This window comes from Ricinus communis, chromosome 8, assembly GCF_019578655.1.
Source record: "Ricinus communis isolate WT05 ecotype wild-type chromosome 8, ASM1957865v1, whole genome shotgun sequence".
NCBI lineage: Eukaryota > Viridiplantae > Streptophyta > Magnoliopsida > Malpighiales > Euphorbiaceae > Ricinus > Ricinus communis.
The window spans coordinates 26,024,707-26,038,096 of NC_063263.1; the positions used below are offsets into that span (position 1 = coordinate 26,024,707).

A 13,390-nucleotide genomic window follows, 5' to 3' on the forward strand; every position below is an offset into this window, starting at 1 on the left:
ACGATGGAAAACCATGACCCCCATGAGTGAGGATCAAAGGGCGATGTCGAGTTTGCTCGACCATCTTTGGATGGGACGAAAACTAGTATAGTCGGACTTCTTTATGTGGCCAACAATTTTGAGATAAAGGCCAATGTTATCCGGATGATCCAACAAAGTGTGCAGTTTGGAGGATTGCCCGTGAGGATCCCAATGCACATATCTCCAACTTTTGGAGATTTGTGACACATTCAAAATAAATGGAACAACAAGTGATGCCATTCAATTTGAGATTGTTTCCATTTTCCTTGAGGGATAGAGCAAAGAGATGGTTGCAATCTCTTCCACAATGACGATCACTACTTGGAAGGCGTTGGTAGAAAAATTTTATATAAGTATTTTCCTCCAGCTAAAACGCTAAACTTAGAAATGACATATCTTCTTTTGTGCGGTTTGATGATGAAAGCATGTACGATGCATGGGAGAGATTTAAAGATCTTTTGAGATGCTGCCCACATGACGGATTGCCAATGTGGATGCAGGTTCAGACCTTCTACAACGGGTTGAACCTCGCGAGGCGAGATGGTGGATGTTTCGCAGCGGTGGGGCGCTAAACAGTAAGACGCTCGAGCAAGCTCGGGAACTTGATAGAGGAAATGGCCATGGACAACTATCAGTGGCAATCCTCTAGGAGCCGACTAGGAAGACAAGGAGTGGTCAACCAAGTGGACTCTACAGCCTTGGCGAGCTCAAGTGGAGCTTCTAGCTAAGAAGATCGACCAACTCCAGGATCTGGGTTCACGCGTGAGCGTTGGGCTGCGAAGTTTTGTGGTGGCCGCATTACGGTCTGACATGCGGGAGGTATATTGCTTCATCTTCTATTAGTTTTCCATCTAATTCTACTATATCTTCCCGATGTTGAACAGGTTGATTATATGGGGAATGCCCCGAGGCAGTGAGAATAACTCCTACGTGATACATACAACCCTGGATGGCGCAATCACCCCAATTTCAGTTGGAGGAACAATAATGCCTAGGGTCCACCAGGTTTCCAAAGACTTCATCAACAACCACAGCAACAACTAGCTGGGCCTGCACAAGCTCCTCCTCCCCAAGAAAAGAAGTCAAATTTAGAGGAGCTCATGATGAAGTTTGTGACATCTACGGGAAACAAGATTCCAGTGATCGATAGTGCACTTAGGAATCAGTGAGGCCTCGATTCAGAACTTGGAGACTCAAATTGGCCAAATTTCTAAGATGCTTTCAGAGAGACCTTCAGGATCGCTCCCTAGCACTACAGAGTCAAACCCGAGGGAGCATTGCAAAGCTATCACCTTGCGTTCAGGTAAGAATTTGACTGGTTCTTCGCCTTTAGCTGATAAGGATAATACAATCGTGCGGTCGAGCCGGTAAGGAAGGACCGGACCTTGAGATGGTAGAGAATGAGAGAAAGAAAGAAGACAGGCAAAGAGCCACATGCGAGCATTACCATATCCTGCAAGGTTGAGACAGGATATGGTGGACAAGCAATACATTAAGTTTCTTAACTTATTTAAGCATCTGAAAATTAACTTACCTTTTGTTGAGGCAATTTCACAGATGCCGAAATACGCCAAGTTCTTAAAGGAGATTTTGAGCAACAAGAGGAAGTTGGAGGATCTTGGTCAGGTGGTGCTTAATGAGGGTGTTCATTTATTCTCGAACAAGCGCCACTCAGCGATGAGATCCGGGGAGTTTACTATCCCTTGTATGATTGGTGATTTATCAATTAGTGGTGCATTGGCTGATTTAGGAGCCAGTATTAACTTAATGCCCACTAGTTTATTTGCCAAATTAGGGTTGCATGAGCCTAAGCCTACTAGGATGAGTGTCCAATTAGCAGATAGGACTGTTAAAATTCCTAGAGGTATTGTTGAAGATGTACTTGTAAAGGTAGATAAATTTATCTTTCCTGTAGATTTTGTGGTAATGGATATGGAGGGTGATAGCACTGTGCCTCTTATCCTAGGTAGGCCTTTCCTAGCTACATCGAGGGCTGTTATCGATGTAAGCGATGGAAAGCTTAAGCTTAGAGTTAATGATGAGACCATTACCTTTGACACAGCCCTTCCATGAGACAGTCACTGGACTATGATAATACTATATGTTCTATTGATGTGATTGATGATGTGGTTGAGTCCCATTTACAAGAAATTTTATGTTCTGACCCTTTGCAAGTAGCATTAGCTGAGGATGAGGAGGAGTTGTCCAACGAGCAAGTGTTGGAGCAACTCGTTGTTTTATTAATACGGTAGAGCTTGTCAATGATCCCTATCTTTTTCTTGGCGAGGTGTCCGGGGTGCGGAAAGTAAAGACTTCATTCGAGGACCCACCAGTTTTAGAATCGGAAGGAGTTACTGAGCCACTTGGTTTATGCCTTCCTGGATGAAGAGAAGCACTTACCGGTAATCATAGCGGTACCGATCTAACTCCTGAAGAATAAGCCATGCTTGTTGGAAGTTCTAAGGAAGTACAAGAAGGCCTTTGCTTTCAATATAGCCGATATCCCGGGCATAAATCCAAGTTTCCGCTCTCATAAGATTTCATTGAGGACGAGTTTCGGTACGGTCGTTCAGCCTCGAAGACGACTCAATCCGAACATGAAAGAAGTGGTAAAGAAGGAGGTAATTAAACTTCTTGATGCAGGTTTGATATATCCCATTTCCCGGCGATTCGTGGGTTAGTCCCATGCGGGTTGTACCCAAGAAAGGAGGCATCACAGTGGTAAGGAATGAGAAGGATGAGCCGATCCAGACTCGGGGCAGTATGAGGCTTAGAGTTTGCATTGATTCTGGTAAACCAATGATGCAACTCGGAAGGATCACTTTCCTTTCCTTTCATTGATCGGATGATTGAGCGTTTAGCAGTCACATGTTTTATTGTTTTCTTGATGGCTTTTCAGGTTACTTTCAGATTCCTATTGCACGAGGACCAAGAGAAGACTACCTTCACACCGCCCTTATAGGACGTTTGCTTATAGACGGATGCCATTCGGACTGTGCAATGCAAGGCTACATTCAGTGATGCATGATGGCTATTTTGAGGATATGATTGAGGAGTCTATGGAGGTATTTATGGATGACTTCTCTATTTTTGGTAATTCTTTCTCTCTTTGTTTGGCAAACCTTGGTAGCATGTTAGCTAGATGTATTGAGGCTAACTTGGTACTAAACTGGGAAAAATGTCATTTCTTGGTGAGAGGGGATTGTTTTAGGGCATAAGATCTCTCAGGCTAGGATGGAGGTGGATAGAGCTAAAGTAGAAGTAATATCTAAGCTACCTCCTCCTAGTTCTGTAAAATGTTAGGAGTTTTACGGGCCATGCGGGGTTTTATAGGAGATTTATTAGAGATTTTTCTAAGATTGCTAGGCCCTCACTCAATTGTTAGTTAAGGATGTACCTTTTATTTTTTATGATGCATGCATGGCGACTTTTGAGTTACTTAAGAAACTTAACTCATTGATCATGGTTTCTCTTGATTGAAATTGCCTTAAACCGATCTGCGATGCTAGTGATTATGCGATTGGAGCTGTGCTTGGGCCGGAGGATTGAAAGAAGTTTCAACCTATTTACTACGCTAGCAAGACCTTGGCGGGGAGCCCAGGAACACTACACCACCACAGGAGAAGGAGTTATTGGCGGTTGTTTACGCCTTGACAAGTTTAGATCATACCTTGTTCTCTCTAAAACCATTGTCTTCACGGACCACTCGGCATTGAGGTACTTATTCACGAAAATGATGCGAAACCAAGATTGATTCGGTGGATTCTTTTATTCTGAGGAATTTGACATCGAGATCAAGGATAAGAAGGGCGGCGGAGAATCAGCGTGGACCATTTATCGAGATTGGAAAATCCTCACTTAGATGCACTTGATGAGGCGACCATAGATGATCGATTTCCGGAAGAACATTTGTATGTCACTCGGTATACACTGATACTCCCTGGTTTTCCCGATTATGCTAACTATTTGGTTGCTAGGGTTCTACCAAAGGGTATGACGTGTCGACGAAAGAAGAAATTCTTTCTTGATTTGAAATACTATATTTGGGAAGATCCCTTTTGTTTAAAGTATGTGCGGATCGGGTGATTCGCCGTTGTGTATATGGCGAGGAGACTCTCCAAATATTGAAGCAATGCCATGAGGGACCCATTGGAGGTCATCAAGCGTGAAACCATCTGCGAGGAAGGTGCTAGAGGCGGGATTCTATTGGCCTACGCTCTTCCAAGATGCATGGAAATTTGTTAAGGTTTGTGACCCTTGCCGGTAGCGGTAATATCTCTTCTCGTGATGAGATGCCCCAAACCAGTGTGCAAGTCGTTGAGATTTTTGATGTCCGGGGCATCGACTTCATGGGACCCTTTCCCTCTTCGTATGGTAATAAGTACATTCCGGTTCTTTGTTGAATATTTTTCTAAGTGGCACGGAAGCTCGGTATGTGCCCGATGATGCTAGGGTTGTCTGCAGGTTCCTTAAGCGATTGTTTGCTAGGTTTGGCATACCTAGGGGCGCTTATTAGTGATAGAGGAACACATTTCGCAACACCCAATTAGAGAAAGTACTTAAGCGATGCGGAGTTACTCATCGGTTCTCTACTCCCTATCACCCCCGGACTAGTGGGGCGGTTGAGGTAACTAATAGGGGTATTAAACGTATTTTAGAGAGAACCATTAGTACCGGTGGAAGGACTGGACTCTTAAGTTAGATGATGCATTATGGGGCGTTTAGAATTTGCTTTTAGGACATCTATAGGTTTTACGCTCTATCGCCTTGTTTATGGAAAGTCATGTCATTTGCACATTGAGTTAGAGCATAGGGCACTTTGGGCCCTTAGAACTTGTAACTTTGATATTGATTCTGCGGGTAAGGAGCGGCAATGGCGGTGAGTGAGCTAGATGAGTGGCGCCCGTGATGTCGAAAACTCCTCAACTTACAAAGCAAGGACTAAGAAATGGCATTATCAAAGGATTCGTGAGCCTAAGGAATTTCAGGTTGGGGATCGAGTGTTGCTTTACAACTCTCACCTTCGTCTGTTTCCTGGAAAGCTACAGACTCGTTGGTCTGGACCATTTCAGATCGGACAAGTCTTTCCATATGGAGTGGTAGAGTTGCATCATCCAGAGAAGGGAACTTCAAAGTGAGCGGCCATCGGCTAAAGCGATATCATTGTAACTCGTTGGATAGTGAGCAACGAGTTGACCTGGCTTTGTATGCACAGAAAGGGTGATCCGAATGAGTCACGCTTAAGACTCTGCAAATAAGCACTTCTGTACATTCGACTTGGATTATACTTTCATGTTTTTAATTAGTTGTGATTGTTTCATTATTTTTATTTGACTTTATTATAGTTGCTTAAAAATAATTAGGTTAATTTTAATTTTTCGGACTTATAGAATCAAAGAGGACAAACTCTTCCGTTTGACCATATCTACTTGTTTAATGATCTAATTACATGCATATGTGTTAATTATAGGTATGGGGGCAAGGCGACTCGAAGTCGAAAAGGCAAGCCGAACACTCCGTCGCTTCACCACGCTTTCGTGGCCATCACGCACGATCACCGCCATCTTGATGAGCGGCCGAGTCAAGACCGTGTTGAAGGATAAAGTAATTGTCACGCGGCAAAGGCACGGACACAACCCTAGGCCCGGTCTTTGGAAGCATGGCCGTGCCAATGCCTGTGCCAAGGAGCATCCAAAGAAGGCTAAAGGATCAGCACGGGCTGAGTCCTAGCCGTGTTAATTAGCATGGCCTTACCCTCACCCCTGCTGAAACCGTGCCTATAAGAAGTGGAGGCCTCCGAAAATTTTGCTTCCCTTTTGTTTTTCTTAGCTCAAAGGTGTTGTTCTTATACCCCTATCTCACCCTTCTCACTTTCCTAAGCGAACTCAGGTAAGTCCCTTCATTTGTTGCATTATATTATTTTATTATTATTATGATTTCACTTATATTTTAGACATATACTTTTGTTAGGACATGCTAGGATATTTTGGTGGCTCTATATTGTAACTATACGACCTTGGTTAGGTTAATCTACATTAGTTGTTGTGTTTGTGGTGTAGTTGGTTATGAAATTGATAAGTGTGGGGTTTTGGTGGAAATAAAATGTGCCTCTGACATGCAAAGCATGAATAATGTTTAGATTTAAATTGCAATTGCTGGTTCATGATAAATTAGATTGATATATATCGGTTTATTAGTTTATACAAGTTTTGGTTAGTCGAAGTATAATCATTATGCTGTTGATTCGGTAGATTATTTCTTTCATTAACTTGAATTTTCACAAAAAACTAATAATTCGTTGCATTAGGTGATATGACGGACCGCGATAAATCTCGTAGAAAGCAAACCGAAGCGTTGCTACCGTGGCGATCGCGTGGTGAAGGAACGTCTTCCTCCATGCGAACCGGCACTTCCACCTCCACCACCACGGCAAATAGTCCGAGCCTCGGAGAGCACTACTGTGAATCCATCCACACGGCCCTCATCGATTGTGGACATTCCCTAATGCGGACAATGAAAGTAGATTCCAAGTCATGAGATGGAAGCAAATGATGGCGGGCCGTTGCATAGACTTCACATCCCTAGAGAGTGGGATTGGCTCGAGATGTGCACATGACCGAGACTCGCCATATGCGAGATTCTTTGACATCATTGAGCCAACCTACCGTGAGCTTACAATCGAGTTCCTCGGCACCTTCTTCCTGCGTGACGGATCCTGGCCCGGCATCGACTGATGCAATTTATTTTAGGCTTGGGGAAGGGAGTTCACGATGTCGGTCCCACAATTTGGAATGCATTTGGGATTATGGGTGAACAAGAAATTTTGGGGGAGGAGTATCGGGGTTGTCTCTACATCCACCCAATTTCATATGACGCCATGTGGGATTCATTGGTAATGAGGCCGGGAAACATACTACCCAAGCGGGTCTAAGGCATCTAGCCTCTGGGACCATCTCGCTACATTCATACCCTACTAGCTTACACCATTCTGGTGAGAGGTTTTGGGCGATCCACGATGTCTTTATTCTCTGGGCTATGCAACATTGGAAGAAGCTAGACTTAGGATATTTATTGGCTCGCCAAGTCCGTTCATTTATAGTAGACACCCGGAAGAAGATGCATTATTGTTTCCCGGTCCGAGTATGTGACTAGGTTAGCTAAGAGACTAGATGTATTGGACATTTGTCGGAGCTTTCAAATATTGGTGACATGACACCACTAGGGATCGGACAAATGATCAACATGCGGATGATCACGGCCACTAGACATCCACATGGTATTGAATATAGGCTCGTGAGCACTGAATAGTCGGGGGCTAGAGGCGGCAGAGGAGCCCAACATCCGCCGTGGGATTACGGATGTTAGGATTCCTAACCCGACTAGAGTGTTTATGCCTTCATCCGGAGCCTCATCCTCTCATTCGGTGAGAGCCATCGGCGTCCGGATCGGTGCTTTGGTAGGCCGTCTAGATCGAGTCTGCGATCTGCCAGCTGACAATACCAGTTTGTGCGGTTTCAAAAAGCGAAGTTTAGGCGGTTGAACAGTACACTTCAGCAGTTCTGAGTGGTTTAGAAAGACAGGCCACTCGGGCGGACTTCATAGTAGTGCGATTCAAAGATGCAAGAGGTCGGAGCACAAAATCAACGGCTCATTGATGAGATGGAGTTCGATTTGGCGACATGCTTCACAGACCACGATCCACCACCGCAACCTCCCTCGGCAAATTTCCACCTTTAAACTTCCGCAGTGATCCAACCGGTGAGGATACATCGTCGTGAGACTCCTAGCGGAAAAAAAAATTGTGATATTTTCCTCCATCCTTTTTCTTTATTTTTTTATTTTTTATTTATTATTTATTTATTTATTTATTTTCTTTCAATTTGTTATCTCCTTTTACTTTCTTGCTTGTAGCTTGTTTACTTTTATGTTATTTCCTTGCACTTGTTTGTTTATGTTAAGTAGAACACTATGCCTTTTTTAATTAAAACAAAAAAGAAAAAAAATTCAGCATGATCTTCCATAACCATAATGTGTGAATTATATGCTTCCTCAGTCTAAATCTCTCTAACACTGTGGACAGTGTTATACTAAAATGTGGGGTAGGGACCTACCGATGTTGTGCCTATCTTGAGTTTTGTTTTAATTAAGTAGTTGATGACTTTTTTCTCCTTTGAATGGATTCCCTTATAGCTTTTATCGAACCTTGTTTGGAAGAAGGCAATGAATAAATCTCTCAACTACAATCCAGCTAGGTAAAAGTGGTATTTTTCCTTAATTCTTCCATATTACTTTATCGTAGATATAGAACACTTATTAATATTACGCTTATTATTGTGATTGACTGTTTAAACTTTGGGTTGAGAATTCATGCAATTTTAAATCACTCGAATGGTGAGATTTTGAGCCAATTGGTGCATTACTATTATGCTCCCTTTTCTTTCATTAGTGAGCATTTCGGAATCTCTGTTTCTAGAACTTGCTACGATATCATTGAGATTACATGAATTGTCAATAATCGTGAGATGATTTGGGCACTTAGGATTTACACAATTTGGCCAAAAGCCTAACCCTATTTTTCCCTTAGTGAACCAATTTTGAGCCTTAGCCATTCCTTTCGTGACAATAATAACAGTGACACTCATCTTATCACTTCTATTCATTTGACCATTCTTTCTACCATTGTTGCTGGAAATTATATAAGTTATGCTACATTTTACTTTGGATCAATCTGCATTCATATATTTCACTAAGTTGCTAGATTTTTCATAGATGCTCCCTTCAATTATCGTATGTGTCAATAACCAACAACTCCTACATAAGCTGTTGTAATATATATACATAGTATATATATTTATAAAAAAAAAAGAAAAAGAAAAAGTAGAAAGTATTAATTTAGTTCATTTCGAGCATCATCTTATTTTTAGAGCAACTTAGTGTTCATTTTGGTACAACACTTGATCTTTCATTACTTTCTTGCATTACTTGCTTAACTTCCAGCAACTTGTAGCCTACTTTCCATATTTATACGTACCTTACCTTAACCCCATTACAACCTGGCTCAAGACCCTTTGATCATGATTATTGATTATTTTGTAGTAGTGGAGATTGAATCCATAAGCAAGCCTATGGTAAGCACTTTTTCTGTATTTTTGCGTTGAGAGCTTGGAGATCTTCTTTCACCTATATACACTTGTGTGTTTTGAGTGATATCTTGTGAGGCATGATTCTCAATTTCTTAATTTAGATGGTTTATCATTTTAACTTTAGCAACTTTATTAAGTTTGCTCTTTCTCTTAAGGATTTAGTGATTTGGGGATTTTGGGAAAAATCATTACGGAGTTTTGAAATTTATTTTGAGCTAACCTCCTGCAATGCGATTGATTGAGTTATTTGATATCTTTTGAGGAGTGAGTTGTAAATTGCTTGAGGACAAGCAAAAGTTTAAGCATGGGGTAATTTGATAAGCATCATACTACACATGTTTTCATGCCCGATTGTTCACATTTTTATGCATGATTATCCCGTTTTATGCTAGAATCACTGTCTTTTGTTTCCCTTTTCGTTTTAGGTCATTTCGAAGGACACCATCGAATTGTCGAGGGAAATCACGTGTGATTACGGAGCAAAATCCATTAAATTGGGCGAGAACAAGCACCCCGAGGGTTGAGCACGGCCTGGACTCCCGTGGTCTTTGAATTATCAAGAGGCTATCCCCAATTGTGCCATTTCGGCGCATGACTTACAGCCACCACGGCCTCCGTACGGCCTATAGTGGATCGGCACCGCCTTGGGCACGGTCCGGAAGGAGTCGGCACCGGCCAGGCAACGACTGTGGTGGCTCAAGACCTGAACGGACTCCATGATTCGACATAGCACGGACTCGGCCAGGCGTCTTGAATCATCACGACTGGACTCGTACGTCTTGAATCAACTATATAGGCGATTTTGAATTCTAATTGAAGGGGATGATTTTTGGACTCAATTCCAAGACACACACTTAATCAAATATTTCCTATACCTCAATTGTAGACTGGAGAGATCAATTTTCATCAATTGAAGAGGGATTCCACTTATTCCAACATCGAATTGAAGATCAAGACAAACTTTGGGAGCATTCAAGAGGCAACTAGGGTTTGAGATTTTGAATTTGCAAATTTAGGGTTTCTCATTCGACTTGAAAGAGAAGGGTGTACATACCTTTAATTTGTTTTTCCTTATTTTGTTCTTTAATTGCTTTGACTATGAACATGAGCGTACTAGATCTTTTGAATCCATTAGGGTTCACCTTTGTTGATGGATTATGCTTAATTGTTAGTTTTTATAATTGTCATTCTTGCAATCTTCTTGCTATTCAGTAATAAAAGTTTGATGCAGTCAATTTGAGACGTTGGATTAATTGTTTATTAGGTTGTTTCTTGACATTGAGAAATGCTTGTTACAACTGGATTTTGAATAGTAAGGACTGGTAGTTAACACTTAGAGATGAGGTTGATTTACTCGTCGGATTAAGAACTAACAACTCTTAATAGTCTTAAATCATACTTAATGCTAATTTGTAGTAATATGATAGGAAGAGATTCCATTAGGTTAGTGCAGGGTTTAGGAATCCGGTAAGCTCGAGAGAGGAACCGGGTTCAATTCGGAGATTTAGCACGGGTAAGCAAGATCGGCAATCCATAAAATTCATCTTTAGAATTCCATCACTTAGGCTCCCTTTTGGATTTATTTCTCTCTTTACAATTGTCTTTTAATTGTCCATTGTTGTCCTTCATTTACTTAATTGCACTCATAACCATTAGCTGGTATGTTAGAACTTTCACACCCTATTTCGGACTAGATAACATAGCGGTAGTAACTCTAGGTTCACCCGATCTCCAGGGATACGACCTTGATACTCACTAGTGCTAGGCTGCATCGGTAGGTTCACTGCCTTAGGTGTAGGTTGCATAAAGAGCCCATCAGTGACCTGTCAAAAACAAACTTGCAACTACCCTTCTCGGGTCTATCACAGCACAAAGTCTCATATTGATACAAGTTATTTTTTTTCAGATGAATAACACATACTAGTAGGGGAAGAAACATGTATAGCATCATCCATTTGTACATCTTGTGGTTGTGTATTACATGCAAGATCAATTCCATCAATACAACAAATGGCATGAACATGGTCGGTGGAAGAACTATCAAATGAGGGTAAACTAAAAGTGACACGGTCGTCCCTACATTAAGTTCTAACTTCCCCTCAAATCACGTCTATTTTAGCTCTACCGTGTAGCGGAAAGGTCTCCCCAAAATTAATGGTACACCATGCTCATTGTCCATATCCAAAACCACAAAGTCCACAGGGAATATGAACTTATCTACCTTAACTAGCACATTTTCCACAATTCCCTAGGAAGCTTAGCAGGCGGTCGACTAATTGAATGCACATCCTAGTGGATTTTGCCTCCCCAAACCTAGCTTATTGAACAAACTAGTGGGCATGACATTTATGCTAGCCCCCAAATCAGCTAATGCATCATCAACACATAAATTACCTAAAGTGCAGGGAATAGTAAAACTCCACGGATCGTGACGTTCTCTGGCAACTTGCTCCGAAATACCGCTAAGCACTCCTCATTAAAATTTGAACATAGGCGACCTCCTCCAACTTCCTTTCTCCGCTAAGTATGTCCTTTAAGAACTTAGCATACTTGACATCTGCTCAATGCATCAATAAAAGGCAAGTTAATATGCAATTGTCTAAAAATATCTAAAAACTTATCTTGAATCGCTCTTTCGCCTCAGCTTGTTTAGCTCTAGCAGGGATAAGGAATCTTAGGTTGATATTCCCTGACCGAATTGATTTCACCTTTTGTCCCTCAGGTTCCCTAACCTTACCGCTTGCCTTAACGCATCAATAGTGGCGTCATAAAAAACAGGCTTAGAAGGAGGCTGAAACTAACTTACGAACGCGAAATGATGGCGTTCACGTGCTCCCCTAAGACCTGGTGCTCGGAGAGCTCCTTGGTGCCTTCGGACAACATCTTAGAGATTTGGCCAATCTGGGTCTCCAAGTTCTGAATCGAGGCCTGCAGGTTCCTAAGTGCACTATCAGTTTGCTGGAACCTCATCTCCGTAGACGTCACAAACTTCATCATAAGCTCCTCTAAATTTAACTTCTTTTCTGGTAGAGGAGGAGCTTGTGCAGGCCCAGTTGAATGTTGCCGTACTTGATGAAGTCTCCGAAAACCAGGTGGACCACAGAGCGTTATTGTTCCTCCAACTGAAGTTGGGATGATTGCGCCACCCAGGGTTGTATGTATTGCTATAAGGATTGTTCTGTTGCCTTTGGGCATTCCCATATAATTAACCTGTTCAACATCAAAAGACATAGCAGAATTAGATGGAAAAGTAGTAGAGGATGAAGCAAACATACCTCCCGCTGCAGACAGTTCGCTAACGTGTCGGGCCACCATAAAACTCGCATAGCGTTATTGATGAACCTGCATCTGAGTTGGTCGATCTTCTGGCTAAAGCTCCGCTTGAGCCGCCAAGGTTCTTTAGAGTCCACTTGGTTGACCACTCCCGCCTTCCTGGTCGGCTCTAGAGGATTGCCAACGATAGTTGTTCATGGCCATTTCCTCTATCGTTTGAGCACCTTTCGGGCGTCTTACTATTTAGCGCCCCACTGCAAGCATCCACCATCGCCTCATTGCAAGGTTCAACCCACGTAGAAGGTCCGAACTGTATCCACCGCGGCAATCCGTGATGTGGGCGGCATCTCAAAAGATCTTTAAATCTCTCCCATGCATCGACATGCTTTCATCATCAAACCGCACAAAAGAAGATATGTCATTTCTAAGTTTAGCAGTTTTAGCGGGAGGAAAATACTTATATAAATTGTTTTCGGCCAACGCCTTCCAAGTAGTGATCGTCTGTTGTGGAAGAGATTGCAGCCATCTCTTTGCTCTGTCCCTCAAGGAAAATGGAAACAATCTCAGCCTAATGGCATCATCGGTTGTTCCATTTATCTTGAATGTGTCACAAATCTCCAAAAAGTTGGAGATATGTGCATTGGGATCCTCGCTGGGCAATCCTCCAAATTGCACGCTTTGCTGGATCATCTGGATAACATTGGCCTTTATCTCAAAATTATTGGCCGCTGTGGAATTGACTATACTCGTTTTCGTCCCATCTAAAGATGGTCAAGCAAACTCGTACATCGTCTTCTGATCGTCGTTGGCCTGGGGGTCATGGTTTTCCATCGTGTCTAGTCTATCCACAGGTACCTCAGCCTCAATCTCCTCCTCTTCTAATTGCAACCTCTTCCTTAAGAGTCCGAGGATCGCCTGGATCGGATAGAGCTTTATAAGATTCGAGTTTGAGC

The 13,390-nt window shown here is 42.3% G+C and overlaps 2 non-coding genes across 2 annotated transcripts; one reads left to right on the forward strand and one right to left on the reverse strand.

Moving 5' to 3' along the window:
- Positions 1-398: 398 nt before the first annotated feature.
- LOC112533920 lies at positions 399-505 on the reverse strand. The gene has a single exon (XR_003078255.2). It is a non-coding gene; the product is annotated as a small nucleolar RNA R71 (small nucleolar RNA).
- A 12,258-nt stretch (positions 506-12,763) lies between these two features.
- On the forward strand, positions 12,764-12,869 carry LOC112533913. The gene has a single exon (XR_003078248.2). It is a non-coding gene; the product is annotated as a small nucleolar RNA R71 (small nucleolar RNA).
- Positions 12,870-13,390: the final 521 nt, after the last annotated feature.